Source organism: Pipra filicauda, unplaced genomic scaffold (genome assembly GCF_003945595.2).
Source record: "Pipra filicauda isolate LSUMZ 115617 unplaced genomic scaffold, ASM394559v2 scaffold382_size682953_pilon, whole genome shotgun sequence".
In the NCBI taxonomy this organism is placed as follows: Eukaryota; Metazoa; Chordata; class Aves; order Passeriformes; family Pipridae; genus Pipra; species Pipra filicauda.
In genome coordinates this window covers 467501-485601 of record NW_024104512.1, presented here as the reverse complement: position 1 = coordinate 485601, position 18101 = coordinate 467501, and positions in this window count along the sequence as shown.

Here is an 18101-nt window from a genome sequence, read left to right as displayed (position 1 = left end):
GACCACAGGCTGCTCTGTCTTCCCAGGAGCAAATTGCACCCCAGATAACTGAGAAGATTTGGAATTAGAATCTTTCTTCTATGAATATGAGCACAAGTGGTGATACAATTTCATATCTGATATGCAAGCTATGACATGTTACACTCCTAAGACAACACACCGTTGTTGCAGCCTGAAAAGCCCATGCAGATATGGTTTCCCAAGTAAACAGATTGAAGCCTCCTGAGGAGATCTTATAGACATTCCCTCTCTGCTTCTTGAGTTTTACTGTATAACCAGGGTCTTGATCCCAAGTAGAAAGTTTATCAGAGGCATTGTGTGACTTGTCCAATAATACAAATCAGTAAGAAAATTAAACCTTCCAGACTTGTGCTGTGATTACCAAGGCACATGCCTCTCTCTGGATCTGTCACAGAACAAAACATATATATAAAAAATTGGCTGTAATTAGAGCCAGGAGCTGGTGCCTCTGCTGAGAACCTGCACCAGAGTTCACTCTGTGAAGGACACTTGGAGGCTGATTGAGCATCTGGCATATAAAGATTTTTCTTGGTCTTCTTTGTAAAATCCAGATCTCTAAAATGAAAAACATTGGTTTTCATCCTTGTCCCTGCAATAAATTTATTACCCCTGGGCTATAGACAGCCAGACAAATAGAAACAGATTTCTTTTTCTCTTTGACTTGGAAGATGAGAACATGTTTTGTACATTCCTATGTTGCAGCCAAAATAAAGGTCTTTATCTTCAAGGAAATCAGTGGTTTGGTTCTTGGTAATACCTCACTACCCTAGACAGTGACAAATTTCCCAGCTTTCCCCACCATACCAGGAACATGATGACATTCAACTCCCATCAAGAGGAACAAGAGGACCTTCCCTCCCTTTCCCTTTTCTGATCAACCTTGTTTATAAATTAAACAAAGAAAAGGATGGAGCTTTATTTTAGGAAGCTTTAGGACCACAAGTTGTGTTTTGGATTAAAGGTCAGTATGGGAAATCTGCCAAGGTTTCCCCTCCCCACTGCTACTAATTGTCACTGCTCCAGGGGAAAAAAAAAAAAAGAAGAATACTGGATTAAGGGAAAAAAATAAACTCAGTAAGAATAATAAGGAGAAAACAGAAATCAGGCTTCATCCAGTGCTTGAAATATGCCCTACATAGAGGCTATTGAATTCTGCCCACCTCTGTGCCAGCCTCCCCTGGACATGGGGGACAGTGCTTATTTTGTTTAGGGCTTTTTCCCCTCCCTCAGTCCCTCTGTCTCCTTCAGTGTTTTTATTCAGGCACAGCAGGCTCCAAAGTGAACACTGACAAGCTTTGGCACACTTTAAAAAAAAAAAAAAAAGGAAGGAAAAAATAAAAAAAAGGAGAAAAAAAATTGCTACCCCTCTCCCCAAGCCGTCCATTCTGTCTCCAGAGCCCTCCTTTTTGCAACATAAAAGCATAATCAAAAGAAATCACGCTTGGACTCAGTTAGGGACAGGGCAGAATAGTCCATTTAGCTTTATGCTAAAAAAGAAAATAATTGGACCAAAATTCGTTTGAAATAGGAGCAGGAAACAGTTTGTTTGCAATCTATTTCCTCTGGAAAACAGCAAACCCTATTAAACCCTCTTTGGGAGCTATTTATTTTGGAAACAAGTTCAACATTCTGCAAGCAGCATACGCAGGCAGAAAAAGTTGTAGTGGAGTGTAATCTTTGGAGGAAATGTCCGTGTTTATCTACACTGTAGTTCCAACCAGCTCCTAGAAAAACAAGCTTTCCACATCTTTAGTGCTGGGCTTGGCTGCTTGGAGCAGTCTTGCATCCCCTCCACAGGCCTGGAGTGATAAACCCATCGGTGAGAGTTAGAGCTGGGAGGCAGGAAAACCAGCAAAGCCAAAGGGTTCTTCCTTGGCCTCCCTCCTGCTCTTCTCCCAAGGCACGTTTCCTTATGTTTGCTCTCCTGCTCTTCTCCCCTCTCCCACCCTGCAAACCCCCCAAGCCCCATAGTACCATGGTATTCTCAGTCTCGGTGGTTTTTCCCCCGTGCTGTCACGTGGCATCCAGGCACCTCCTGGTGCTGCTGTGTGTCCTGACACCAACACTCCCAGGCTGTGGAGGCTGCTCATGGGGCCTTTTACCACTCTATTCCAATCCTGTTGTCAAAACACAGTAGAACCCTTGAAGTAATAGTTACAGTGAGTAATTTCCAGCTTGCATGTCGTGACTGAGAAATTTGGGGGAGTATCTGATGACTGAGATGCACCAGTTCAAGCTTTGCTGCTGATTTGCAATGGGATGGGACCTCATGGCTTGGCCTTCTGTCTCCTAAAGCTGATGTTAGTGCCAGACAGAGATATTCCTCACTGGACTTCTGTGTTTCCCCACAGGAGGGTTTAATCAATACTCCTCAGTGCTGGCCTCAAATTCTTCCTCTGTTTTGTGATCCCAGATAATCCACATTACCTGTCAGTTTGGTTCGATGTCTGGTGCCAGTTGGGGTTGTTTTCCCCAGATGTGGGTGGGTGCCAAGGCCTTTGCCAGCACCGGGCATCCCATTATCCCAGAGGCTGTACCAGCCACAACCTTGCCCAGCTTAATGTCCCTTCATGTACTCACTCTGGGACATGCAGGGACTTCTGCTGCTGTTGAGATGCTGGGTGATGTAGGTGTGTATCCTACATTTAAGACTGCAAGAAGGCATCTGTCAGACCCTGCCATTTCCCAAGAGCTTTTCTTTTCTTCCAAGCCATAACCACATCCTCCCAGTTTTGTCTTATCTGTCGGGATAAGATTAACCCAGTTATTTAGATATTTGCATTCCTCTTAGCCAACTACTCCTGTCCCCACTTCCCCTGATCTCCTTCCTTCTCTACATTAATTTTTCTTTATATTTAACCTTTAGATTTTGGAGAAAGGAGTATAATGGGTCTCAGCAGGATATTGTCTGATTTCTGCTCACAAGAGAGGGTCTTAAGTTTCCCCACAAAGTGCTTGTGATTTATGAGCTGTTTCTCACTTAGGGGTTAAGTGTTATCTCCCAGCCCAAATATCCTGTATTAGCAGTAGAGCTGATTACCACTGTTTGTATCAGTCATTGGGATCCTTAAATAAAATGGAGAGCAGCTTGTTGGAAATCCTCATTTTGTTGAAAAGCATGGTTTAACTTTAATAGGGTTTGCATATATATCGTAAATCAGCTCGGAAAAAGGAGGGCATATTTTTTTTTCTCCATCTGATTGTTTTACACATTTCAACAGTGTGTAAAAACACCGCCTGTCATTGTTAATTTTAACCAAAGGGAATTACTTCTTGAAAGGCTGCAGTCGTGATTAAATGGAAAAGGTGATCAGTAGTGTAAATTTGGAGCTGATTAAATGCTGTCAGCTCAGATTCCTTATGCAAAAGAGATACAGGGATTATGCTGGCTGCTTTCACCACACAGTGCACGAGTGCTTAAGCACACCTAATGCAGGGAACTTCTGCAAAACTGGGTTTGTATCTTAGCACAAGGGAAAGCCTGAAACCCCTAGTCCAGGGATTGACCTGATCCTCCTTTCCAGTCGTACAGAAACCAGCTCACTGGGCCTTTCCTTCTCCTGTGAGACTGGGATGGCAGCTGTTAGAGAGTGTCCAAAGGAGGCCACGAGGATGGGGAAGGGCCTTGATTTGAAGCCGTGGGAGGACACTGAGGGCACTTGGTCTGAGTGTCCAAAGGAGGCAACGAGGGTGGGGAAGGGCCTTGATTTGAAGGTGCGTGAGGACACTGAGGGCACTTGGTCTGTCCAGCTGGAGCAGAGGAGACTGAGGGGAGACCTCACTGCAGTTCCACCTTCCTGGGCAGGGGCAGAGGAGGGGCAGGGACTGAGCTCTGCTCTGGGGGGACCAGGGACAGCAGCCAGGGAATGGCTGGAGCTGTGTCAGGGCAGGCTCAGGTTGGATCTCAGCCAAAGGTTCTTCCCCCAGAGGCTGGTTGGGCACTGCCCAGGCTCCCCAGGGCAGTGGGCACAGCCCCAAGGCTGCCAGAGCTCAGGGAGGGTTTGGCTGATCCTCTGGGGCACAGGGGGTGACTCTTGGGGCTGGGCCTGTGCAGGGCTCAGGGTTGGACTCCAGGATCCTTGGGGGTCCTTTCCAGCTCAGCACATCCTGGGATTCTGTGAAATGTTCGAGGCTTTGCTCCGTTAGGGAGTGTGGGGTCTCTCCAAAGTATAAGGTGGGTTTTGTAGGGGTTTTGAATACACTGTTCTTCATGTTAGAACGTGTATTTCTTTCTTTTCCTGAGAGTCCCAGGAATACAAGTTGAGTTCACAGGAAGGACCATTCCCAATTCCAATGTTATCTGTAGAGTTGCTAGAGTTTTCAGCCTTTATATGGATGAGCACTTCTATCTCCATGGAGGAAAGGAAGAGGCAGCTGCAACTTGCAAATTGCAGGAAAAGGACCTCCTTTCTATGTTCATGAGCAGTTCATAGAATCCTAGAACCCTGGAATGGTTCGGGTTAGAAGGGACCTTCAAGATCATCTAGTTCCATCCCCCTGCCATGGGCAGGGACACCTTCCACTAGACCAGGCTGTTGGCTTTGCCTGCTGCTTTCTGGGTGAGGGTGGGGTGGAATTTGCAGGTCCTTCAGACACTTCCTCCCCCACTGCTGGGCTGACATCTTCACTGTCACCTGTTACCACCGTGTGGGAAGGGATCTCCTCCCTCTCTAGGCTGGACACAGTGAGGTGGGCAGGGGTTTAATCACGTGGAAATGGCAGGGAGCTATTTTTAGAGGATCTATTGAACATCAGATCTCAGAAAGGTTTGGGGTACTACACTGGACCGTAATGTTGGTTGTTCTTAATAGACATCACAGTTCTCATGGATAGATAGGTAAGTCTCTACTTGCTGAAAGGAGTGTCGTGGGTGGGGAAAGGAACTGGGTTGCCTTGGGATTGCACAGTGCTGGATATGCTGGGCAGAACTGAAAAATGATCCTGCAAATCTGACCTCACATAGGGAGGTTCAGAGCAAGGTCTGTGTTGTTCCCAAGCAGCTACAGCGAGAAGGTGGTGACGGAACAGAGTCACAAGTCTGAGGGAGAATGACCAGAAGAGAAAGGTGCCCTACATTTGTAAGTACTATAACATGCACATAAAGTATTTCTCAGACTTACTGCAACTTATCCATAATTTAGATTTTAAATGATACACTATTTTTCCAATACTGTGAACCATAGACTTCACACCCTCACATGTGATCAAGCCAACAGAGTGAAGAGGGAATATGGGCAGAATTCTAGTTTACTGAGATCCAAACTCCTCCTGATTAAAAGTCTTCTGTGGTTACTGTGGCGGTTTTCTCACAGCACTCAGGAGTTAAAACAACAATTCACCCATTTTTTTTCCTGGGCACATATTGTCAGATACTGGCAAGTTGCTAGGCTTTTATTTCATGCATAACTAAAGAAGTACAAGTAGTATGAAGGAAGTTGGGGTACGACTGATATCTGCAGTAGAACTTACTTTAATTGAAAAGCAGTTCTAGTCAATTTTTTTTTCCTTCTCTTCTTAAAAGAATAGGGGGGAGAGAATTGTTTTCAAGCATTATTAAGCTTTTTTTTTTTTCCTCCCAGAAGCTAAGAAAGCCATCTGTGAAAACCTGTTTGCATGTTTGTTTTCTACAATAAAATGCAAAATACTTCTTCCTGTTAGCGGATTATGCCATATGTCAGTCCCTGTAACAAAACCAGCATGTTTATTAATGAACCCAATCAGAGGCAAGGATTTAGAAAGATTTAAAGGAACTGAATTTCTAGTTCAATATTTTAGCATAGAAAAACTTCTGGTCTGTTGTTCATGTTGTACTTGGAAAACTCAGGCTTTGTTTTTTTGTATGAATTTGCTAAATTGGCAATGGAAAGAGAGCAGGAGGAAACTCTGGGAAAAGAAATCACACTGCGATCCCCGCGTTCTGCACGCATGAACCCCCAGCTGATTGTGATCAGCAGTTTATATGTGATTAATATTTAATTTGATTGGTATAGTTTTTTTCTCCAGATAAGCTAATTAAGTAACTTGATGGAAAGGACACCCTTGTGCATTATTGTAGCAGCTTTTTGGTTTCTGTAGGGCAGACTAAACCTTCCTGAGTTACAGATGAGGTGGATTCTGCTTTCTCAACTGCATAGTAAAGAGACCTGAATTCCATGGCATTGGTTTTCTCTTCCCACACTGCCTGAGGTTTGGGCTCACATGATTGCTGCTGTGCTGAGAACTATTTTGCATATGATAAGGTGGCTGTGATAGCAGGAAAGGTAACCACAAATCTTCTGTTTGCCCCTTCATGTGGCAGGAGACTGTGCATGCTGAGAATCTGGTTACATTCCTGAGAGCTCAAATAGACAAGGCTTATTATCAAAAGGGTTCAAAGCTTGGGCCTCAGCACACCAATCAATATTTTATCTTTAAACTCCAATACTGCCCTCACTGATTTAGATCTTCTTATAGTAGAGCTCAGCTCAGGTACTTGGGCTGATAGTGGTGCTGGCAGGGAGATGGAGCGTTTCACCTCAGGCTGGGATTTCTCATGTTCCACCCAGGGCTGAGCAGCACTCACCAAATGGGATTTTAGGTTGCTTTGTGAGAATGTTTTATCCCTTCTTCTAAGTTTACAGTGAATTTATGGTGCTTTTAATATGTGTTTTTGGAATATTCCATCACCTTCCAAAAACCTAAAAGCAACAATAACAGTCTGATTTCTCACATGTGCTTCCAGGGTAACCACAGGAGAAGGGTGAAGGCCAGGTCTGTTTTCTGGCAGCAGACCACTGCTGGAAATGGATCCATTGGTTCCATAGGCAGAATACATTTCTCAGTGCTGAAGTTCTTGCGCTGAGACCTGGCTGGCCACTTACAAGGAGGATAATTGCATTAGCATCGTCAAAATTCGTGTCTCGAGGCAGGAAAAGGTGTTCATTAGGTCAGTAGATGTATTTACTAATGCAACCCATGAAACAGATTCCTAGGTGTACTTTGTGAAGAACAGAGGAATGAAATTCCTCTTAACATTCCTCCAACTTTCTTACATCTAGTGAAAGGCTCCATAATTTAGTGCCTTTCTCAAAGGCATAATTCATCATGGAAGAAAACACTGAAAAATAAGTGACCTTTTTGAAAGGTCAGTTCATGTTTATGCGTCAGAAAAAGTCACGAGCACAGGTTTGGAGCAAGGCAAGGCTGTCCTAAAATAGCATTCCATTAATTGTTTAATCAGCCCGTGCTTGTTATAGATTTGACATACTCTATAGACAAATCAGGTCAGAGGTAACAGGTGATTCAAAGAAACAGATAAAAACCCTACTGAGCAGTGGAAAACATGCTTCTTACAAGGAAAATCTGAAACAAAAGCAAACTCCTTGAAACTGGAAAATTAATAACCTGACGAAGTTCCACAGGCACCCCAAAAGCCCAAGAGTCCCAGATTCCCACCCATCTGCTTCAGATTCCCCAACAAATACATCAACCTTTATTTTTCTGCCTTGATTTTTCTGCTTCTTTCTTAGCACGTGCCTGTTGTGGAAGTGATCTTTGTTGCCTGTTTGGCTGCAGGGCTTCAGTGAGGGCCTGTATCCCACCCCAGAAGTGCTCCCTCAGGCAGGAGCCCTTGTGGCTGTGGCAGCCTCCTTCCACCCAGCAGGAATAGGTTAAAACACTGTGTTCCAGCCTTCCTCTCTGGAGGACTCCTCTCTTTGAGAGTGGGAATAAAATGCGTCTGAGCTGCTGTAGGCCAGGAGCAGGATCAGAGGGGCTGCCTGGCCTGGTGGACGCTGGATGCTGACACCGTGATTGCAGGAGACAAGCCCTGAGGACAGTGGCTGTGGGTTACGGGGATCTGAGAGGAGCAGTGGTCATGTAGAATTTTATTCATGCATTGTTTCCAGCACTAGGGAGGCATCCACGTCTCCACTCTGTGCCTAAATGCCCACCAGCTGATTTCCCTCCCACGCCAGCCCCAGCCAGGCTCTCCCCTCTCAGCGCACACCAGAGCTTTGCCTCCCAACGCTTCTGTTGCACCCTCCTGATTCCTGTTCCAGGCACCTGAACTTTGTCAGCTCTCCAGTTTAGCTTCCCAAATGAGAAACGAGCTGGCAGCCCGAGATGCAGCTGAGGAATTGGCAATTCCTGAGGGCTGCTGCTGAAACGGGGAACGTGCACAGTCATTTCTCTTGACCATCAGCGCTGAGCGACGGTGGCACAGAGCAGGGAGCCTTTTGCGTCTCGTGCATGGCAGAGCAGTGTTGTTATTCTGGCTGCATAGCTTGGCTTGTTATTGAGCACATGCTTTGCAGATTAGCCTGTTTGTATAGCCAATCGAACATGTGCTCCATTAAAAATTAAAACATCCTGTTTTAAGGATGGAGCAGGAGACATCAGCTGCCACTGTGTAGCAGACATGGAAAGCCCCCAGAGCCCATTACCATAGGTTACAGCAAATGTTAATCAGTGCCAATGCAGTTAAATAATGCAGTTCGTGCAGATGGCAGCTACTACATCTACTCACAGATGTGTCCTCAAGTCCCTGAGGTTGCTGTATCACAGAAGTTGTCGGGAACAGTCAGATCCAATGCTGACTGTGGGTATCACCTTTGTGTTTATGCCATAGACACCAGCCAGAGGAAAGGCAGCCATGCCTAGGACTGAGGAAGGAGGTCAGAAACACACCAGAGGGTAGCATGGGGCTGGACTTGAACTCAAATAGAACAATAAGGAAATCTGTGTCCTTCACAAGTTGAGGGTTTTTGCCGGGTGTGTTTACCTTCTGCACATACAAATCAGTGTCACTGAAGGCCTGGATCTGCAGCCCAGCTTTTGAACTGTGGATATTTGTGATCAATGCATATATTATAGTCATTCCATGTCTGCAGGACGGCAGAGAAGAGGTTCTCAGCCTGTGTGCACCACTCAGACTTCATGTGGGATTTTTGTATCCTTGCTCATCTCTGCAGAACTGACTCTGCACTTGACTGTTCACATCATCTCTAGGTCACATACAGTACAGGTGTTCTGTGCCAGCTTGCCATCTTGTCCTGCCTCAGAAGAAGTAGTTTATTTACCTTTTCAGCTATTTATGCTTCAGGATGTGTGTTTATGAAAAGGAGTGTGCAAATCTATATGACATGCAAGAGTTTGCAGATGAAAGTTGTGCTATAAGTATAAATATTGTTTCTGAGATGTGTCATGCTGTTCAGTAGGTACTAAGAGGAAAAAAACATTGCAAGTCAAGAAACTAAAAAGCATTTCTTTTTTCTTTTTTCACATCTTAGAACATCCTTCATCCTTTATTTGTGTTTCAGGTCTGTGTCACTAGTGAATGTTCTTTATCCCAAATCTGGGAATTTCTTAGCAGTTTTTGAAAAGGCTTGTCTCCTTTTTTAGAGAAGGTTCTGTCTGTTGTGTTCTGGTGGAATAGCTTGAAAAATGATAAATTGGAATAAGTTAAGCACTTGGCTTTTTCTCAGCTTTTGCTTAATTCATTGAGGACACAATCATTAGGGATCAGTTTTCTAAAATACATAGATTGGATATTTTCTTATTTTCTTGTGACTTCACCATTACTTTGAGTGCAGGTGCTGTGTCTGCAACGCCCAGCATCGAACACTCTTTGTTGCAATGGCTACATCTGTTTTCTGTAGAAGACCAGCTTCAAACCAGCCATCTGCAGTGAGCCTGGGCTGAGACATTTGGTTGTTACAACTGGCTGATTTCTTGAACCTGCCATAAGACTGTCAAACTGCACCCATCCCATCCCACTGGATGGCACATCATACCTGCATCCCACCACTCACAAAGAACTATTGGCAGGGCTGGGAACTGTACAAGTGCAAGGAGGTTGGTAGAGAGATCTGAGAGCATAATGCATTTTGGTTATTTAAATTTAGTTCTCAAGGCTATAAAATGGGACTTGGGACTCAGGGGATTCATTTTTTCCTCAGTAGTTTCATCTTTTAACCATTAATTGTCAGCTAGGCCGTGTGGGATGAGCGTTCTGCTGTGACCATGCTTCTGTCAATTAATAATGGAATGTATCCAAAGTTTATCTGTAGCAATCATTCATACCATCTGGCAATACAAATTAGATGATTTTGAAGGCAGTCTACAAACAGGCATGTTGTTCTAGGGACTGCCATAATTATATCTATCAAATATAGAGAGAAAAAAACGTATTTAATGCATTTTTAAATAGCGTGTTGAGATCAATATCCCCCGAGAGCAAGCCTGGTTCCCAGAGAGCAGGGGGAGCAGCACAGTTCCATAGCCTTCCCGTGTGCATGTATTAGCACTGCTCCCAAGGACAGCCAACCATTTTGGGGAATGAGCAGGGGATTATTTTCCTTGCCTGTTCTGGTGCTGGCCTTGCTCCCAAGCCTGACAACAGCGGTGCCAATTAGTGACAGACTGGGGACTGGCCAGAGATGACAATGAACCAGCCACAGGACAGATAGAAATGTTTTAAATGAGCTGCTGGATCAAAGCATAGTGAGGAAGCCATTTGTGCAGCAGCCTCACGTTACCCTGCCATATCTGCAGCCTGTTTGATGCAGTCTGAGTTCCTGGCCTGGCCTGGCCTCCCCTATGTGCAGAGGTGTGATAGAGCCACTCTTGTTTTTCATACAGTCATGGAATATCCTGAGTTGGAAGGGACCCACAAGGATCATTGGGTCCAATCCTGACCAGTCTTTTCCACAGTGTTTGCACGGACCAAGCGGTACCAGGTCCTTCAGTGGACCGTGTGTGGTGACACTCAATTGGATGCACAGCCCTCCAGCAGCATCTCTGCTTCCCTCCCTTCACTGAGGGAGAGTTGAGCCCCCCGGATGACTCCAAACACCCATGGATTGCCTGTGTGAGGATGGCTTTTACAGCTCCTTTGCCATAACTGCCTCAGCATGGAGAATCCCTGCAGAGATGTGTTTCCGGCTTCATTTAGGTCACATCTATCCCTCAGGAGGTCTCTACTTTGAAGAGGGATGGTGGTCTCTCCTCCTGAGCAGAGACCACAGCTGAGCCTGCTCTGTGCCTCCAAGCTGAATCTCCTGAAGTTGCCAGACACAGCCCATGTTGGTCTCTTCGGGAAGTCCATCTCCTTACCCCTCTATCAGAGGTAATGCCAAAGACCTGGAACTGAAAGAAGTGTGAAATATAGTTTATTCTCGTAATTATAGATGAGGAGTTGTACTGCATCTGTGCACTCCTCAGTAAAGCAGCTGTTCTGCCCTTAGAAGGATATTTATAGACTATTGAAGGTAAACAATCCTGGCTTATTTCATATTGCGACTACATTTGCACTGAGTTTAACTACAATTTGATCAAGCAAGCTGCTTACATGTCAGCTTTACTGATATGAGATAGTTTTTCCTTGCTACTTCTGCTAAATAATCTCTGCCTAGTTTTCAGAAAAACTGTTTTGATATTAGTAAGTTCTTTTGAGCCTCAGTCAAGGAGTGAGTTGGTATAATATGCAAACCCATCCCCAATCTCTAAGTGACCAGCTTACATCATACAGTTTGAGGTGACTGATTTCGTGAGGTTTTTTCCTCTCTCCGTGTTTATTCCCTGTAGGTTTTCAGGTCTGTTGAAATGGTTCAACATCAGGATTTTGACATGTGTGATGAATTTCGGTGTTTAAAGCTCGCAGGGCATTTGCAGAAGTTTAGTCAGTAGCTGATGAGTTAGCCCAGTCTTCCACTGCTTTTGCTGCTGTTCTCCCAGGAGTGTGATTGACTGTGAGGGCATCTACATTTACCTGGTACACCAGCCTGTATCACAGTTATCACTGTATGCATAAAACAAATGTTTAGGTGCTCTTAAATATTAATTTTGCTGCATCTTCTCTGATGCGAACTGATAGCAGTATTTCTGAAGCAATTCTTTTTAGCTGATGAAAACCTGAGGCAGTTGGAAATTTATCTTGGGTTTAACCTACACAATGGCTGAAGAAGTATAAACTTGAGACAGTGCAGTGTGTGAGCACAGAAATGAGTAAAACTGCTTGAGAGCTGCTGTTGCTTCCCAGATGATGCTGAGCTGGGTGAGCTGTGGGGAACTGTGGCTGTCACCCTTCCCTGAGCCCAGCATTGACCTGGAACACCCTCTCTCCACTGAGGAAGCTGCAGTATTATCCATGGCAAAGGTATTTTAGGAAAACCTGGGAACAAAGCAGCTGAGCAGGTTTAACTTCTCTCCCTCTACAACACGCAGGTGTCTGTTCTATTCAGGGCCCTGATCCAGTATCACTGAAGTCAATTATAACCTTTTTCACTGGTTTCCGTGGGCGGTGAATCAGGCACTCAAATCTCATGAAATGTTCATTGTTATGTGCTCAGTGTCATTTCTGAGGAGGTGGAGTCACTCCACGATCCTACATGTGAGTGCTAAATGCCTCTTATGTCTGCATTGGTGTCAGCCTTTCCCCCTTGCCATGTGTTTTACAACCAGTAACAAAAGCAGGATGGAAATGGGCCCCCTTAAGCTTGTTTGTGCTTATGCTCATCGTATGCACTTTGGAAGGGGTTTTCACTGCTCTTCTGAGTTGGGGATTTAAAGGAAGAGCAAACTAGTGTTGTGAAAATCATTCCCTTCCCTTGGTTCCCCTTAAGCAGAGTAGTTAGTCTACATCTGTTTCTACTTCCTATTTGCTCCAGAAAAAAATAAATCAGTAATTTCAGTTTGCCAGTAGCACTTCTGCAAACCTGAAAGTGTGACATTAAGCAACTTATTTTTATTAGGTCAAGCCTAACATGACCTAGCTTGCTGCTAAGGCAAACCACTAGTAATAATTCAGAGATGTCACTGCAAAGCTCAGGTTTTTTTAAAAAAAAATTTAATTTCCATCAATGAATTTAAAAATAAAAATATGCATATATGTAAGATATAAAAACTTACATCTGGGTGTACATGGTTGCGTGCATTTTGTACATGAACTTTTATTTATTTTAGATGGATTTTTAAAAGTATTTTTATTTTATATACGTATGTTAATACAATCTTTACATGATTGGACAGTGGAACATGTAGTGCCAGGAGACTGTCATTGCATTTGTTAGTGGTTTAAATTCACATCTTAAAAAAAAAATCACTGGAACCTCCTTGGTGTGTGTATGAGCCCAGGTGAACTCAGTGAAAATACCTGTTTGTGTTCACCAACTTCAGCTTCAGATGTGATACTTCCACATGAAGAACACACAATGCTCTCGTGTACTTGTATGTTTTAAAGCACCATTTACAAGCTTTAAGATACAATCAAATGACAGAAAATCTCTTTCTCCTGGTGAAGGCTGATTCTCAGATAATCTGTATTAGAGAGTTTTGGAATTTAATTAAAAACTGATCCAAACTTGGATCTTCATTTGAATGTACAGAGCAAAAGCACACATTCAAAAAACTACATTGCACTGGGAATTCACAGCTTCAAGGTGACTTGTCAGGGATGATGGATTCCTTAAAATCCCTCCTATTCTTTCATCAGCAAAATAGCTGTTAAGTTTTTAAGGTATTAATCTGCTATGTGCATGGCACTGCTGTGCTGAGAGGTGCAAAGGTTTAACTGTTTTCCACTCTTTAAGCATCGCTGTCTTATCTTCAGAGCTAACTCGGCGTGTCTGAAGTCCTGGAAAGCAGGTGATTGATCAAGGAATTTAGGAAACAGCTCCCTTGATAAAGCCAGGGAGGATATTTCCTAAGAGGGGCAGTGGGAGTGAGGAAAGCACAAAACTTATTTAACAAGCAAGGCTTGAGTTGGGTAATCTGCATAATACATCCAGTGGCATTAAGTCTGTCATCTTTGCACGGCACTCCTGGTTCGGAGCTGTCTTTCACTGTCGGTTCTAATAAAGAGCCTTGGTCAGCTCAAATTCCCTGGGAGCTCAGAGTTATGTTTTGTGAACTACATGTGCCTGAGGCCTCTCATGCATGATTTAAACTGCTTTGTAAATGTCAATAGGTGGAAAAGCATTAGATCCCTTGTAGATTTCTCCAAATCCTCCAAGATGTGTACACCATGTATAAACCATGCTACGGTTTCAAGGCCACTGCAATCTCTACACTCGCCTAACTGGGGGTTTAAGGTATTGCCAGAAGCAAAATATCGGTGTATACATGATTTGATCCAGCCAACCAATGAGACCCTTTATTAAGAAAACCTTTGCTCCCGTGGAAAGTCCCTTGTGATATTAAGTGGGCACACAGCATAAATGTTGAATGTCCTTCAAACTTCGTTGCTTTATGCTGTCTTTAAAAAAATAAAGCAAAATGCCTCTCTGCTCTGCCTGTGGAGCCTGCCTCTAAATGGAGGACATGGCAAAGCTCACATTTCCCTGCACCTTGGGGCAGAGGTGGAAATAGGACTTTGTAGGTTATGAAAGAAGTCAGCTTTTAATTAGGAGTGTGCTGTGTACTGGCAGAAGCCACTGACTATCTGAAATAAATAAGAATCTGTTGCTAATGAGAAACTGTAGGGTCTCAGATGGCTCTGGGGATTGACAATGTAGGTCACTGGTCTGAGCTGTGTGAGGAGCCGTTGCCATCTGACGCCATTCGATGACCGGTGTGGAATCCCAGAATCCCAGAATATGCTGAGCTGGGAGGGACCCCCAAGGATCCTGGAGTCCAACCCTCAGCCCTGCACAGGCCCAGCCCCAAGAGTCACCCCCTGTGCCCAGAGGATCAGCCAAACCCTCCCTGAGCTCTGGCAGCCTTGGGGCTGTGCCCACTGCCCTGGGGAGCCTGGGCAGTGCCCAACCAGCCTCTGGGGGAAGAACCTTTGGCTGAGATCCAACCTGAGCCTGCCCTGACACAGCTCCAGGACATTCTGGGTGCCAGCCCAGTTTCCAGCAGTCAGGGGCACACACATTGCACAGCCTGTGCTGGTAGCTCAGGACAGGCCTGGCAGAGAGACCAAGTACTAATGGGGCTCTCAGGTGCTGAACTGGCCACTCACCCCAGATACAGATGCCCCGGGTCAGGCTCCAGGCATCCTGGGGACAGTGTGAGGACACTGAGGGTTTGCTGACATGAGGAGGGAGCCAGCTGCCAGGGCTGTCACCAAGGACCATGAGTGCTAAATTAGCTGAGAAAAACACACTGATAAAAGAATTCAGCTATTAGTGACATTCATCAGTGTGGCCAAGGGTGAGCAGGACACTTGGGTACCAGTAAATCGCTATTTTGAAACTGATGAGCTGGAAAAGTGTTTATTTGTTCTTCAATTCAGGGAATAAATATCATCTCCATCCTATTTTGAAATTCATGGGGAAAAGATCCATGCCCAGCTCTAAAAGACAGAAGCCCCCCCTCTGGATCAGAAGTCCTTGAGCTGCAGAAATTGTGTGGAGGGACAGGTGAGTGTGTGCTGCTGGTGTCTCTGTAGGAGACAGGAGATTGAACTTTGGCCTTCATTTCACTGATTTGTCTCACTCACCTGAGCTACTTTTTAAATAGACAGCCACATTTATGTACCTTGAGTTACCTGAAGGGGGTCTTTCTCTTTTCTTAGCAATGTAAAAATATATTCTTTGTGTCCAGTTCTTTCTGTTCAACTATTCATCCTTTATTTACCATGTAAAAAGTTGATCTGTGTAGTTGAGTCCATGATTTGTGCTTTCATTGTACTTGCTGTTGTATGATGGCAGCTTGTCTTCTCCTGGAGGGGGAACACAACAAACAGCTCGAACAACCCTCAGCTTGTGGAGTCAGTTGTGGTAAAGGGAACTGCTTGAGCCAGGTGTTGGGGTCAGAGCAAGACTCCAGCTGCCACTAACCAGGTTAAGCATAAGATCAACCACAGTCCTGTTTCTCCTTCCTCATTGTCCATGGACAAAAAGTTGCATCTCATCACCGGAAGCATGAGTAGGCCAACAGAGCAGCAGGTGCCCCTTCCCAGTTGAGAAATGCAACAAAAAAGCTGCAATCATCTCCTGGTTTCTACTGTAAAAGGGACACAGGACTCCTCATGTTGCTTGAGATCTTTCTAGACCTCTGTTTTGCCTGCGGTGGCCTCTGGTATTACCTGATAGTTTAGCAATGGTGTGGGATCTACCACGCTATTCTACCATTCCGGTTTCCTATGGCCTTGGCTCGTGATCCCACTCTCCATTCCTTTCCACTCACCTCTGGGCTGTTTCTCCAAAGCTGTTTACAATTTACAGTTCTGTTATTATGGCAGAAACTTCTAAGAGTGCTGAATGGCTCCTCAGAGAGCTGATCCATCCTGCAGAGTGCTGTCAGGTCTTTTATAGCTCCACTGAGCTTTGCCATCACCATGGCCTCTGGAAGCCACAGCTCCAACATCCCTGCTCTTCAGGTCCTTCCCAAGCTCAGCCATTCTGGCTGCAAGCTTGGTTAAAAGGATAACAGCACAATGGAGAGGCTCTCTTTTTATTACAGTATCTATTTGAATGCTGGGATTCCCCAGGGAACCTCTGGCTTTGCTCCTGCCTTCTTCACAAAGGTGGCTGTGTTTTTGTGCTATGGTGCTTTCAACATCTTGAAGACCTTTCAATGTCTTGTTTCCTTTTGCAATCACAGCCATTGCTGTTGTCAGGACAGTGACCCACCTGCCCACAGAGCTTCTCATGCCCATCCCTTTCATCACTGGGCAGAGCTTCTGATCTCAAAGGAACTCTGTTCCACTGCTTTCAGAGACTAAACATTGCATTTGCTGCTCAATATTGGTTATCCTTCAGTGGCTCATGGAGACAAGCAGAACTGCTATTTATAGATTTACTTTCTCACTAGTTCAGTGCAGTCAGTCCTGACACACTGTCCCAGTAATCTGATCAGCCATGCTGCTTTTAAATGCAGGGCTGGGCCTTGGCCTCTGTCGGGAGGTGACAGCTGTCAGATACAGATAGTAGGCTGCAGATCCTGGCTGCTAAAACCCACTCATTCATTCCTGTTACAGATCATTGCCCACAGCTTGAAACCATGCTTTACAGTCCACCGATTAGCTGGCAAGAGATCTACATACTGTATTAGCAAGGTCAGCCAGGGAGATAAAGGCTAAAACCTCAGCCCAGCTGAACTATTTTTAAGCTGATAGCCACATGCACTGGATGCTGGTTTGTTTTCTTCCTTGCCCCGTTGTATCACACCGGTACAATGAGGGAAAAAATAAACACTCAAAGAGACTCGGCCTTGCAGGGTGTCCTTCCCTGTCGTTCTGCCCGGCGGTGGTGGGACACAGGTCTGTTGGAGCCATGTCATGCACTCAGCTGCCTGCTTGTGCTGCGAGACCTGATGGAATTCTGTGTTCTTTCTTGTTTCTTAAAATAGGGGGGTTGGTTTCTTTTGCAGCACAGCATGATGAAGTTCAGTTTGAAGCTACCATTGCTCAACCTGTTGGAAGATCTTTGCTCTGTAAGTTATTCAAGTTTGTGCTTGAGTTCACTTGGTGTCCCAGAAAGAGGATGAGTTATCTCTTGTCTCTGTGTTATTTCCAAATGTACCTATTTTTTAGGCAGGAAGAGTGTTTGGGTTTAAATATGGATATTTTGCTTTGGATCATTTCTAAATTACATGGCTTGAGAGATACATACCAGGATTTGGAAAGCAAATATGATATCTTTCAAGAAGAGAGACAAAGAAAGAGCTACTGAACACCATGAACACTGTGTCACTTTCTTGCTTTTTGACCAGATAAAGGACTTATAGAATCACAGACTGGTTTGAGTTGAAAAGGACCTTAAAGTCCATCTTGTTCCAACCCCTGCCATGGGCAGGGACTCCTTTCACTAGCCCAGGTTGCTCCAAGCCACATTCAGCCAGGCCTTGGACACTTCCAGGGATGGGGCAGCCACAGCTTCTCTGGGCAACCTGGGCCAGGGCCTCACCATGCTCACAGGGAAGGATTTCTTCCCAATATCCCATCTAACCCGGCCCTCTGTCAGTGTGAAACCAGTCCCCCTTGTCCTGTCACTCCAGGCCCTTGTAAAAAGTCTCTCTCTGAATTTCTTGTTGGCTCCCTTCTTTCACTGCATTGCCGTTCTTACTTGCCAACTTCAGCTTGCTAACCATGAACAACAAATTTGCTGTTTTTCTCTCAGATCTGTAGAAATGCTTTTATGACCCAACCGAAGTGT